The 13,710-nt window shown below is 31.9% G+C and overlaps 1 long non-coding RNA gene across 1 annotated transcript in view; it reads right to left on the bottom strand.

Annotated features, from left to right (window-relative positions):
* Window positions 1–444: 444 nt before the first annotated feature.
* LOC136796098 (uncharacterized) overlaps window positions 445–13,710 on the bottom strand; it is a 315,918-nt gene continuing 302,652 nt past the window's right edge. The window contains exon 4 of the long non-coding RNA XR_010843798.1: window positions 445–635. This is a non-coding gene — a long non-coding RNA (uncharacterized lncRNA). The remainder of the gene's footprint in view (window positions 636–13,710) is intronic.

Genomic DNA, 13,710 nt, shown 5'->3' with positions numbered 1-13,710 from the left:
CCATTCATTATTTTCATTTTTAATTTCACTAACCGATCTATGGAATATGTAGTAAGGGGAAGTATTACCATCGTGTAAACTTTCAAATTGGATTTTTCAACGGAAATACACGTTTTGAGGTCCATTGAAGCGAAATAACCTAGTCTTGCAAAATGGTATGTGTGTGAACAGTGTAGCTTGTCGAAAAGTAATAGAAAACGAAATTTAATATTTTTTACGAGGGTATGCGTCAGACTGAACGTAACTTTTTTTCGGTAAAATTGACTGTCACATTTTTTCTCAACAAATACTGCCTCACATCTCTGTGAAAGGTTGAAATTCTAACCTCTCCAGTCGCCTATTTTAGCAATGCCAAGATTTTCTAACTACGGCTGAAAATTATTCACAATTTTTATTATAATGATTCACTGGACATAGCTATCAATGTGGCTGTTACTTACCGTTGTGTACAAGCAGAGTAGAATCTCTTGCAAGGGCCAATTCAGAATCAGTAAGAGTAGCGTCACTGGCTTCAGAGGTTGGAGTGCCAGACAGAACTCCTGGCTGCTGGTAGGTATGTTGGTAAACCTGAGCGTTGACTTCTTCTTCGCAATCAGAGCTCACACCATAAGATGGATAGTAACGATTACCTTTACCTAAAAAGATGAAAAAATAATGAATACATTATATGCTTTGGTATAATAAGTTATTACAATATTATTACATTAATAAGAGGAATAAATTGACAGTTAGAATACAGTTCGAAGACTCCATAAAAAAATACTTGAGTATCTAAACAACAGAAAAACCTTTCAGTAATTCAACTTTTCAATAATTCAGACATTTTCAGGACGGAAAATAAAATGTTACGAAATACGGTACATCTCATACTAACAGTTTAAACAGATACATCAACATATCCTAATGTTTGAGGAAGCCTCCCCTCACATTTTAATAGAATTCAAGATACTGCCATCTAGTGGCTGCTATATGAAACAGTAGGCTTGGGAAGCCATCTTGGCCTCTATAGCAGAAGAGTGAACTGTCTCTTAAATTCATTACGAGAAACGTTTCATTTGGTTGAAAAATTTATTTATTATATGCATGTTATATTTGTTATTTTTATTACATTTCTGAGCTTTTATTTCTTATGATTGATATTTTTTTTTTTGTAGTAGAAAGAACGTCCTCATTCCTTATCATAATTAATTGTATTTGAATTGTAAATTTCGATATTCCGGAAAAGAAATCCAATCCAAGGTTATTCAAATTGTATCTTTTTTTTCCCCAAGTAAACATTTAGGAATTTAACGTACCATATAGATATTTTATTAGCATACTATATGAGCTACGCTACAACATAAATAACATTCTGTGATAATACTATTAAATAAGAAAAAAGATTGAATTCTACAGTTCTCTTTTTGTGTCTCGTTTCGATGATGATCGAAATCCGTAATTCATTTATACTAATCAAAATTTATTCTTCATATTATTTATTATTTATTTCTGATTTATGTTTATATATGTATTCAAACGAGACAGTAAGTGTTTTTATCTATCTAGATTTTGTTGATTGATTTTTCTATATTTGGTTCTAAATGATAATTGTTTATTAGGGTAATCTATAATCATATTTCGATTATTATATTAGTATTTTGTTTCTCCGGTTATATTTTCATGATTTATATTGAATATCCTTATATTTAATACACATTTTACTTATGTCAAACTATGTGATTTTTATTTTTTATAATTTTATTTCCAACAGTGTCAGGCAATACTGACCTGTTCATGACGTGTTTCGTAGTCAGAGTCCATATTCATTCCTCCAATTTATTCAATTTTCTCAGCAACACTTCAAACACACCTTTTTACTAACAGAGCTCCGATGTCCATTAGGGAGATGATAGAATAAATCGTAAAATGTTATTTGAGAGTCTAAAATGTTTCCTTGACTGATTTCCATCCCATTGTAGTACTATTTTCAAGACGAAGTATATATATATGCGTAAAGTTGAGCGAGATGTCAGCTAACAAAGGTGATTGACTAGATCAACTGATTGAGATGTATATATAGAGGTACCGACCCAAATAAAATCATTCTTTGTGTTTACTTCAAGCGTTTCATTTCGCACTCCTCTCTCTCCTATTATTTTTAGTTTTCACTTCAGTAAAAGATAACTGGTGCCAAATCACAGAAACTTTAGATACCGGAGTAATTTTCAGCCTAAAAAAAATTTTTTTTTTCATTCTTCTCTTAGGATTATGGCCAGTAACGGAATAGTTAGAGCAGCAGTTCTGAACCTGGAGGGTTTGAACCAAAACCACCATCCTCAAGCTGCATTCAACCAACCTTTATCTGCAGGGAACCCACCACTGGAAGAGATGCAGCCACCAACAGAAGTCTCTTTAGCGCAAGTTTATGCCACGACACTAGAATGGATTAAGGTTCGTACGGCAACCACCCAGGTTTCTAGTTAACTAGAATAATGAAATTTACCGGAGAGACTGGAAAATCAAATCATTTTTTAAAAGGGGCCGATCGCCAAATAGAAACGAAGTCGTCGAAGAATCTACTGGACAGCAAGGATGCAAAAGCACTGAAAGCAGCAGTGGTCTGCCGAGTAAAAAGAAGTATCTTAACCAGATTCAGGCGGATGAGGAGACCCCCTGGAGGGTCATCAAATAAAAATTGAAGAAAGCAATCGGAGGAGGACGGTAGACCCCAGAGGGGGAAATATTCACGATAATCAGAGAAACGAAAAAGCCGAAACAATCGAGTTGGCAGTATGCCGCAGAACTCCTGGCACACTATAACAGAATCGCAGACTAATTCAGCGAGATGATGGAGACAATCCAAGTACAGGGTCGGATGCAATTCCTACACATGGTACTGAAGATTCAGTTGGGCAAAAGAAGGAGGGAATGCCGAGAGACCGCACGTTTATGGAATGTGCTCAAGAACTTATAGAGTATAGTGCAAATCGAACAAAAGACACAAATCGAACCAGGTAGAAGCGATGGAGGTGAATGCCCAGCGTGTGAGGAGGAGAAGAATTTCTCGGAGGTCAGAACCATCTGAAAGTCATAATACCGACACGTCTGAGGCCTAAGATGTTGAAGCAGAAGAAAACTATGTCGGAATTAATGACAGACAGCAGAACAGGAGGAACATGTGGAGAAGGTCTGAGGCGGCTGGCAGGACGAAGGAAGAGATCTAAAGGGCGTATCCGCGGAGGGGCGGCCGCACGTTGTTGAGCAACAGTGTCAGAGGAGAGCACGGCGGCCTGCCTATCATACGAGCGAGAGGAGCAGTGAAATGCTTGGTGGACACGCGTAGTTCCAATACCATTGCGCGCAGTGAGACCCTGGAGAAGATGAATGATAGCGGAAAGAAGGAGCTCCAGGTCCAGAATTGTATGTAGAGGTTGGTTGAACAACAAATAATGTTGAATGTTAAATACTAAATCTATTTAGCTACAGGGTATGAAGGGTGGCCGAAACAAAATATTTATGGTTAAGGTGTATTAATTAATTTTGATTGGGAAGCTATGAAAACTGCAGATTGATGACGATGATGATTATTTTGATGGTGGGAATCATTTATAGAAGGAAGCCGACTTGCTCTCATGCTTCCATTTTCTTCTCCTCCATGTCCCTCCATCCACCCTCTCTTCTGCTACCGGAGAGCTACTTGGAAATGCTTTTACTCACTCATGGTTTTTTTTACTGAATAGGAGAGCAGACAGAATGACTGCTCCTGGTCAAAGCTCGCTAGCGAGAGTCTTTTTTTAGCCACATGATTATAGTTTGTTTCGAATCTTCTGTTAAAATTGAACTTAAAGTAAAATAACACTTTTACTGTATGAAAATATGGAATAAAAGTAATATGATAATTATAATAAACCTTGATATGAATTTTAAAAATAAAATAAAGAGGAAATTTAACCAAAACATAGTTGTAAAAAATAAGTTAAATGCTTTACCTGAGTGAAGGGAAGGTTACAGATATTGTTGTGATCAATTAATTCTTAATTTAATTTGAACATTTGACTAATTAGGTAATTAGACATGATCTAAGAATTTCTTATTTACAAATTTATATGTTTCCTAATGTTTTAATGACTCATAGGGTGATTTGTGGACTGATATTAATGACCTGGGCAGAATAGCCTGCATGAAGTTGTTTTTTAAATGATTTAGTTCTAAAATTGTATTATGGTATAATAATTTATAAATAATATTGTTATTTGTTTGGAATTGTTAAAATCCATATGTGTAATATAAGCTGTTTGTGATAGATTGTCCTTGAGGATGGCCGAATTGGCCGAAACGTCGGAGTTATAATGGAAAAAAAATTGTTTCGAGACTAAAATGGATAAAAATTGTTATTTATTTAAAAAGTAAAATAACACCTTAAACACAATCATTCCTATTTGCAATAATTACATTCAGATGAACTTGGAATCCAGCTTATCCCCCTACTTGTAGAGGAAAAAGTGGGATTCTGGAAGATCAGCGCTTCTCTCTCAACTGTGTCACTGGTATTAAATTTTCCAATAAAGACAGATTCCTCGACCGTCTTATTTTATATCTCCAATTCTAATTTGTTTACGGTAAGTCCAGTTTTTTATTTCATTTTTTTTTTTTTTTTCTTAGGGTAAATTACTACTTCTAAGCTCTGCCTAAGTCGCGTTGAAGTTCGCTTTATAAAAAAAAAATGGTAATAAGGGATTTCTTGGATTGCCCAAAACGAATATCATCTTTCTTTATCCCTAAATAAAAAAAAGTTTTACTCTACTTAAATCTGTTTGTCCAAAATATTTCTATTATGTATTTATATAAAATAAATTTAAATATAAAAAAAAATTTATAGTTGAATCTGCCTTTTTTTTTCGAAAAAATAAATTTTAGCCTACTTTATTAGTGCAACTTCTAGTTAATAAAAGTTATATATAAAGTTAATCCTGTAAATCCATACAAAACTGAGTACAGTAATATAACACAATTATTTTTTACAAGCTTATAATTGGACCGAACGGCGGGACATGTATCTAATATTTTAAAATCAGTGACTACCTAACCTTGCCTCTCCTTTGTGGGTTCATCTTTCAGATTATATCATGGCTTAACCCGCTAAACTTCTGATGTGAGGGTAAATTATCATTAAAACGTCAAAAAATCAATTAGGAGGTGTTTATTATTCTGTGGGGGTAGAGGTTAGAGAAGTTTTGGGGCATGACATCAGTATGTTGGCCAACTCGACATCAACTTAATTCGTTCCAGATTGAATTCGTTAACAAAATTACCATCTACGTCTATCCTTGATTCCCTTGACACAACAAATGTTAAATGATGTATAACTACAATTAATATATAAAAAAAAATCGTTTCCATGATAATATTGAGTGAAAACAAGCAGTAATAAAATACTTAGACACTTAGCTAAAAATGATTACGTCTTTAAACAAAGTAACAACAATTGTTACATTGTCAATAAATAATCTGTTTTTTTAAAAACATTCTTCATTGTTAGAATATCCATTTCCGAACTGTTTGGTAATTTTTTTTTTTACAAACGCTCATTTTCATAAAAACTCATAATTATTTATTATTATTGAATATAATCCTCATAATATAGTCAATTATCTAAATGTGAGAATGGCCATGTTGGCCGAAACGTCGGACATTCAAAGTAATAATAAAGAATGTTTAAGACTTAATTTAGATTATTTTATTTAAAAATTAAGATTTATTTTTTACAAGTAAATTTTATTACATTTGTATAAATGAATAAATTATTTATATGAAAATATAACCATTTTAAAATTGATTACAATGCTTTCCAAAGTAAATTCTTTGGTGTAGTGTAGCATTTCTTCAATAAAATAAATTTATTTAGTTAGTGCTGTATCCAACGCTTACAACTTTTATCAAAACAAGACCAAGAACACCTTAAAAAATTTTGTTTCCTTCAATGTCAGTGGATGCCGTCATCAAAGAAAACTTAAATAATGAGGTTTTGATAGTTGGCCGTAGATAAATATGAGAAGAATATGGAAGAAGGTGTGGTCAGCAAAAATACACAGAGGTCAGAGTTATATCAACGTGTATTCAAAACGCTCTGTTACAGAGAAATTTAGTACTGTAGGATTAAAATCCTGGTAATAATGTGGTAATAAAATGGCAAAATCCTGGTAAGCTATCTGCTCTGATGGATTTTGTGAGCTCTTTTTTAAGGGGTAATAAGTAATAAATTAAAAAGGGGTTTAAATTTAGATGGAAACATGCAAAAAAAAAATGTGATAGGAGATTGAGAATTTTTTTCCGTGTTACCTAATATATAAATATGGAGGTACTCCTTACACGCTTCTATTATATGGTTAAAAGAAATAGTACCAATTGACAAACCCATTCTTTAAGAAAACTCAGCTTATCTAAGTTTTGAGGTGAAGAAGGTAGGGAGTGCGACCAGCTAAAATACACAACTTATTTTTTTGTGACGACGTTTCGACCTGAATTTCAAGCCTTCATCAGGGCTGAAAAACAAATCGAGATAACAAACTGAATTCAGAGACCATAAAAAAAAGAAAGGAAAAAAAAAAGGACACACACATAACAATAAATTAAGTTGGTAGTAGTTGATTGATACTAATCTAAGATAATATATAATATTGTAGAGGTGAGATTTTTAAAAAAATGATAATAAAGAAAAAAACAGACAGTGTTCAAGTAAATATAAAGAATCAAACATAATGAAAGGTGTGAATGAAAATTTCAATGATGAGCAATAGAATACACATAATAAAAATAAAAAACATATATTAATGTTATATGTTCTACTGGATGAGTTCCATCAATGTAATCAGATAAAGTGGATGAAAGCACTCTTATATTAATATGATTTGTTTTTTCTTTTTTTTTTTTAATAATTTATTTATTGTTATTTACAACTGTATAGAAATATATACAACAAGTAAATTTGCTGTAGGTGACATAGTGACATGATACAAACATGTGGAAAATCTACCCACTGATAGAACTCCAATAACATTTCTAGAGGAGAAGATCTCGAAGCCATTTTCTTTTCAGACGCCAAGGAGGAATATTAGGTAATGAAGGAGAAGCCAGGTTAGAAACAAGTGGATTTGGGTGGTTGAGAAGTTTATCATGGGAGGAATGGTATCTGGTTCTGGGCAAATCGGCAACATATGGAACATTGAGGTCCTGATGGATGACTTGATTTGTGACAAAGTAAGGAGCATTAAGGATTTAACGAAGGATTTTGGACTGTAAGGATTGGATTCGGGAGGAATTTAATGGTTTAGTGGGGCTCCAAAGCTCAACTCCGTATATCCAGATAGGCCTAGGGGTTGGCAATTTAGACCGTTTGTCTAGTAAATGTTGCAATAGTCGGAATCGACGATCAGTTTCTTGTCTTTTTAGTCTTGTATGAGGATTCCATGTCAGTCGTTTGGCCAGATGTAGTCCTAAGTAACGGATCTGTTCGACAGGAATAAGAGGGGTATTATTAAAGGATACTGTAGGGCAAGAAGTCATGGGTTTACGACGAAGTGTAAATGTGATTTATTGGAATTAATTTTAATCCTCCAGTTTTGGCACCAATCTTCAAGGGTGGTGATGTGGGATTGGAGGGTTTAATATAATTTTAATTTCCTTTTTTAATACATCATAATCCAAGTTTCGATAATTATGGGGTGAGAGCCCCGAAACGTCGATTATGATGTATTAAATAAAGAATATTAAAATAAGGAAGAGTGCTTTAATTCATTGTGTCTAATTACTATAATAGAAAAACAGATCTATTAATGGTCTCTGAATCAAGGTTGTTATCTCGGTTTGTTTTTCAGCCTTCATGAAGCCCTGAAATTCAGATCGAAACGTCACCAGTCGTGCCTCACTCCCGGCCATCTTCACTTCAAAACATAAGAAAGCTGAATTACCTTAAAGAAAGGTTTCGTCATTTGGTACTATTTCATTTAACCATATATGGAATGTCTCCGTTAATATATTAGGTAACAGGGGAAATAAATTCTCATTTACCTATCACATATTTTTTTCATGTTTTCATCTAAATAAACTACACCTTAAAACAAGAAAGCGCAGAGTCCATTAGATCAGATAGGTTTACCAAGATTTTGCCTATAAGTGGATATAGTTTGTTTTAATCTTACAGTACTTAATTATTTCAATAAATTTCTTTGTTGCAGAGGTCAGTGTTACATCAACATTTTGAACACATGGAAATATGTATATATACATACATACAGATATAAATAATATAATTTTATAATTTGAATTCTTGATTGAGACTGTTGTGTATATCAATTATGATATAAATTCTTACGACTCCTCTCCTACGTTTCGGACATTCTCAAGGTTAACTTGTTTTAAATATCATAGCTACAATGTTATTGCTATTCTGCCTTTGCCAAATTCTATTTTAGTCTATCAACCTATTACTTATACAAGTAATTTACTATAATGACCAATCAACAAGGATAAAGTGAGTAATTATAGAAATTATCAACTGAATAATATTAGAAATATTTATAAATAAGTTGATAAACTAAAATATAATTTGTTAAAGCCAGAATAGCCTGCAACTTTTTAACAATATTATAGCTTTGAAATAAGCTATCTTTGAGAATGACCGAAACGTAGGAGTAGAGTAATATGAAAATAAACATGTTGAGGCTAAATGGATATTTTTATTATGATTGATATACTATAATTAGTTTATTTCTTATTATATATTGAAATTGGGATTGCGTACTGATAATAGTGCAGGAACTGCTTTTGGTTGATGTGCCTGTCAAAGGGGCGATTCAATGCCTTCTGAAAATGGCATTTGGCTGCAAAAACTATTTATTCATTAAGGGAATAGGTTCAAGCACATAAAAGGGGTGACGTGGGCGGGTAGTGCATAGTGAATAGTCCCAGTGTGCATGTCGTCAAAGACGTGCAGCGAAATTAGGTTTATCTGATCCATGGCATCGAAAACGTCAGGGGGACAAATGTCAGCACGTGTGCGGCTTTGTGTTATCTGTAAGCTAATTTTAACTTAGCGGGTTCGTTTCCACCTATTTTTGATTCCCCGATACCTTCAACTGTAACAAATCCAGGAAGATCCAACGATGTTATATTATTACGTTACCCTGCAGATTATTTATGGACACACAACCAAAAGCTGTTGTGCATAATAAGCATAATCATAATAAGCAAAATCAAGCATAATAAGCGGCTTAGCGGACCCGAAGGTTCGATGCCGATACCATCAATCATTCAATGCATATGCTCAGTGACGCCCCTTCAAATATAAATCTACTAAATCAGACATAACGCAATCCTCCCATCTATGTTTCGCTGTACCCCTCGGTTCAGTGTTTATTAATATTTTAGGGATCCATTCGTTACTAATTCCCATGACCTTACAGATGCATGCTTTAGGCTGAATATTTACCAGGTGCAGTTCCTTCAATTTAGCATTGTGTAGCCTTCTAAATTCTTTAACTCACTATTTTTCTGTCTGAATATGTTACTTAATAATTTATTTTCTGAAACCTTAAGACGTTGTTCTTCTCATTGGAAAAGAGGCCACGTTTCGCACCTCTATAGAATAGTGAGAAGGATAATAGTTTTGTAAATTCTAACTTTTAAGTTTTTGGACAAAGAGCGATTTCAAGATTGAAAAATAACAAGCATTTCCCGCCCTTGATCTCGCCTTTATTTCCTCATAAGTTTCATTATTCTAGTTACTGTTATGAAACAAATAGTAAAAAAAAAAAAAAAATCATACGTTTTGTGTCACATCGCGGCAACTCTAAGACTTAAAGTAAGTCATTAGTAACAAAAAATAATTCTTCAGTCAAACTTCCAAAACGACGAGCAGACTAACTAGACTTTCTTTCTAAGTATATTCAATTTCTCTTAGGACTAAATTTCGAAAGAAAATTATATTGTAAGACTCATATTGATGACATTGTATATAAGTTAATAAACAAACTTACGAAGCCATGCTGAAATGGGAGTTTAGATCTAAAGTACCAAAAGTGATTTACAATGTCGCTATCTCAAAGCTACTGTATGCGATATCAGCCACTGTAAGATCTACCAACCTGAGAAAATTACGAGTTCAAAGATTAATAGCTATCAGTTATAAGGAAGGCATTTTAGATTGTATCTTAGCATGCTAATTCGATCCTTGCTTCTATACCACCGAAATAACTAGATACAACAGTTCTCCACATTAAGCAACGAAAAACTCAGTCTGGTGTTAAGAGAGAAAGTATTTTATTTGACAGGACAGCATAGAACTGATATGGGATATCAATTAACTGCCTAGGTGGCAGCAAATTATTGCAGCATATAATAGAGAAATAGGCTCTATAAAGTGGATACCAGACCCTTCAATGTGTTAGGTTTTCATATCCTTATCGGTGTGTTTTGGTTTTATTAATGGATCTTTTATCCTGCCAGGGATTCAATATTTTGCGATCGAGAGAGATCGATCATATTTGGCTATCTCTGTTTTTCATTTTTCTCCCTCTGTTAATTATCAGATTCTTTCATAGTTAATATTTATACCTTTTTATTATTTATTACTGTTAATAATCCAAAACGGCTAATTATTTCTAATAAGCAAAGCTTAATTTACTTTGAAGTATTTGTAGTATTAGTATTCAGCATTCCAACAAAAAGTAAAACCATTGCGTAAAACACTTTTTTTTCATTGAATGACACTGAACTTTATATGACTACACTAGAAGTAATTACTTAAATATCTTAACATAAAAATTTTTTATACGTGAAATTAAATTTGTTAATTTTAAAGGCAAAACCACTTCATTAATTGTAATAATTAACGTTTCGGTTAAAATTTCATCCAGTATTTTTTAGTACACTAAAATACATGCTCCCAGGCCCAAACCTCTATAGTAGAGGAGGTTATTAAAGGTTAATCAAAATGACTGTGATCACAAGAACCTGTAACAGATAATCCAGGGGACCTTCTAATTCAAAATCCCCTATCTAATATTCTGTATTGCCAATATTATTTATTAACTATAATTTCATATCGTAGATTTTAATACGTATAGTTAAATTTATTAGGTTTAAAATTTTTAATTCGTATCATTCTATATTTTTAGTTTGTCAATGATATTTCCATTTATATATAATATTAAAATTTGCGGTAATATAAATTGATTCTATTACTTTACATTTGTATATATTATTATCATTATACTGCTTTTATTATTTTAGGTTTTTCAAAGTCAAAATAATGATTTCAATTGATACTACAGGTAGATTAACCTGTTGAAAAATTATATTTTATAGTTTTAGAGGTATAATTATTCTTGTGTTGTCTAATTCTGTTTTTTTTCTTTAGTTGGTCCGGTATATACGGTCGTAGAATTAATATTTTTTTTTTACAATTTAATTTATATACAATATTAAGTACGTTGGTACACCGAGTTGAAGTTGTTCTATCCAATTTCCTTGTTGTTTTTCTATTTCGATTTCTTAAAATACCAAAAACCTACCTACATCCTCGATTTCCTCACTCTTCGTGCATCCATTCATTAAATACCAAATCCCAAACGGATTGATTTATATATGTGCTCATGTAGAACCACTTTCTTCTCCAAATTCTGTGTCATTTGTGCAACCTCCTTGTGGAATTATCTTCCAATTTCCATTCGCCAATCCTCACCCATTCTCTCCATTTGCCAATCCTCATCCATTCTCTCCATTTGCCAATCCTCATCCATTCTCTCCATTTGCCAATCCTCATCCATTCTCTCCATTTGCCAATCCTCATCCATTCTCTCCATTTGCCAATCCTCATCCATTCCATTCTCTCCATTCTACCACATGACCAAACCTCCGCATCATTGTGAACAATATAAATAGGCATATATTGATTACCATTATAAATAGTAAATAAACTAAGATCTTAATGTAATTTAATTGTGCTTACTGAAAACTTTTTAAATGTTGGCCAGAGAAATAATCATAATATGTAAACCATATATTTATTCTCTGGGGACAAGTGTCCCAGAATAAAATTATTTTTTCATTAGTTTTATTTAGTACATTGATTTTATCTTTATTGTAGGTCTATAAATTTTATAATTTATTAATCGGTTATTGTTTTTCCAAATTTCTAACTTTTACATTTATGTAAACAATGTATACAAAAAATGGAATTTTTGTCAACACATTAAAATGAGCAATGCTATAGAATTTACTTATTGGGTCAAATGTAACAGGTGTATCGACATTACTAAAATTTATATCTATAGATTCATTATTATTCATTTTTCTACTCAAAACATATGTTATATTATCTTTATGTCGAATATTATCTGAGAAAAATGTAGCAATGAAAACATTTTTGGAAAGTGTCTTGTATCACATTTTTGGTAATAACAATCCCCTTGATTTTTTATTTATTATTTGAAAATCACTGTTTAGTCTCAGACTACAGATTACTCTCAAAAAAGCAAGCCATTGTTTTTTTTTTTTTATGAACTCATTTTGATATAAGTTATTTAGTTTTCTTTGATATTCAAGCAATTATCTATTCCTTATCGTTCTTGTCCAGTACCTAATTGCAAAAATGCTAATATATAGAATGAAATAGCTAGAAACATATGTCAAATATGGCAAGAGTGATCCAAAATTATTATCGAATAATAGATTATATTTTTTTGAAGATCACATCGATGTAAGTATAATGCAAGATACTAATTCTAAGTTTATTTTTAGTTATATTTATACTGCAAGACTACTTAAATTAACTCAAAAAGTAATGATTTTGATGTTTAGAAAAAATAAAACTGCAGTTTAGAGTATACTTACACCTATGTTATAACTTTTTTGAACTCTGCAGAACAGAAACCCGGTTTCGTTGCAAAAAAAATTGTGAACATTAAAGCATCGATTCTTAGCGAATTTGTACTTTGTTTTCTGATTTCATGGAACAATGTTCCACGGTTATTTTTGAAAAAAAAAAATCTGTAACAGTAAAATACGTAATAATTTGGAACATCTTAAAAGTGTGAATAGCTAAATCAGTGTTGTTTGTTTATGTATAAATGACGTCATATGTGAAAGCAAGATGGCGGCTAAAAACCATGGCGTTTTCCTTCTGTTGGTTCACAGATTAAAAATCTTAGTTTTAAACACTAAAATTAAACATTAGTCCTGTATCTATATTAGTTAAAACTTATACGATTGGTTTTCTGATTTTTTTTTTTCTATGTCGTGAAATACCCTATTGGTTGTTTGTTATTGATTACATTAATATTTTTAAATCTATTACTGATACTAATCTAATATATGTGTATAATTTGCTTGCATTACTTTTTTATCAAATTAAGCGGGTACTGATTTTCCAATAATATTTTAAAAACTTTTGTTTTAATTTTAGGTAAATGTTGCTCACTTGTCAGTTTTATTGCTCTACTGATTTAAATTATTAACTGTATTCATAGTTTTATTTATATCGTGATTACTATAATAGTTTAATACATGATTTTTACATTGTTGTACAAAGGTTTCCAAATTCATTTCTTATTATATTAATGTCCCAAAATCTGATGTTATTATATTCTATTCCATATGTAAATTTGAGGTTAGAAATGGAATTTAATAGTTCAATAAATTGATTTCTGTCTCTTTGTTAATTATTGCTAACCT

Source organism: Halyomorpha halys, unplaced genomic scaffold, assembly GCF_000696795.3.
Source record: "Halyomorpha halys isolate HHAL.00 unplaced genomic scaffold, Hhal_1.1 Scaffold358.1, whole genome shotgun sequence".
Classification (NCBI taxonomy): domain Eukaryota; kingdom Metazoa; phylum Arthropoda; class Insecta; order Hemiptera; family Pentatomidae; genus Halyomorpha; species Halyomorpha halys.
The sequence above is the reverse complement of the archived record's forward strand: the minus strand, read 5'-3'. Positions and strand labels throughout refer to the sequence as shown.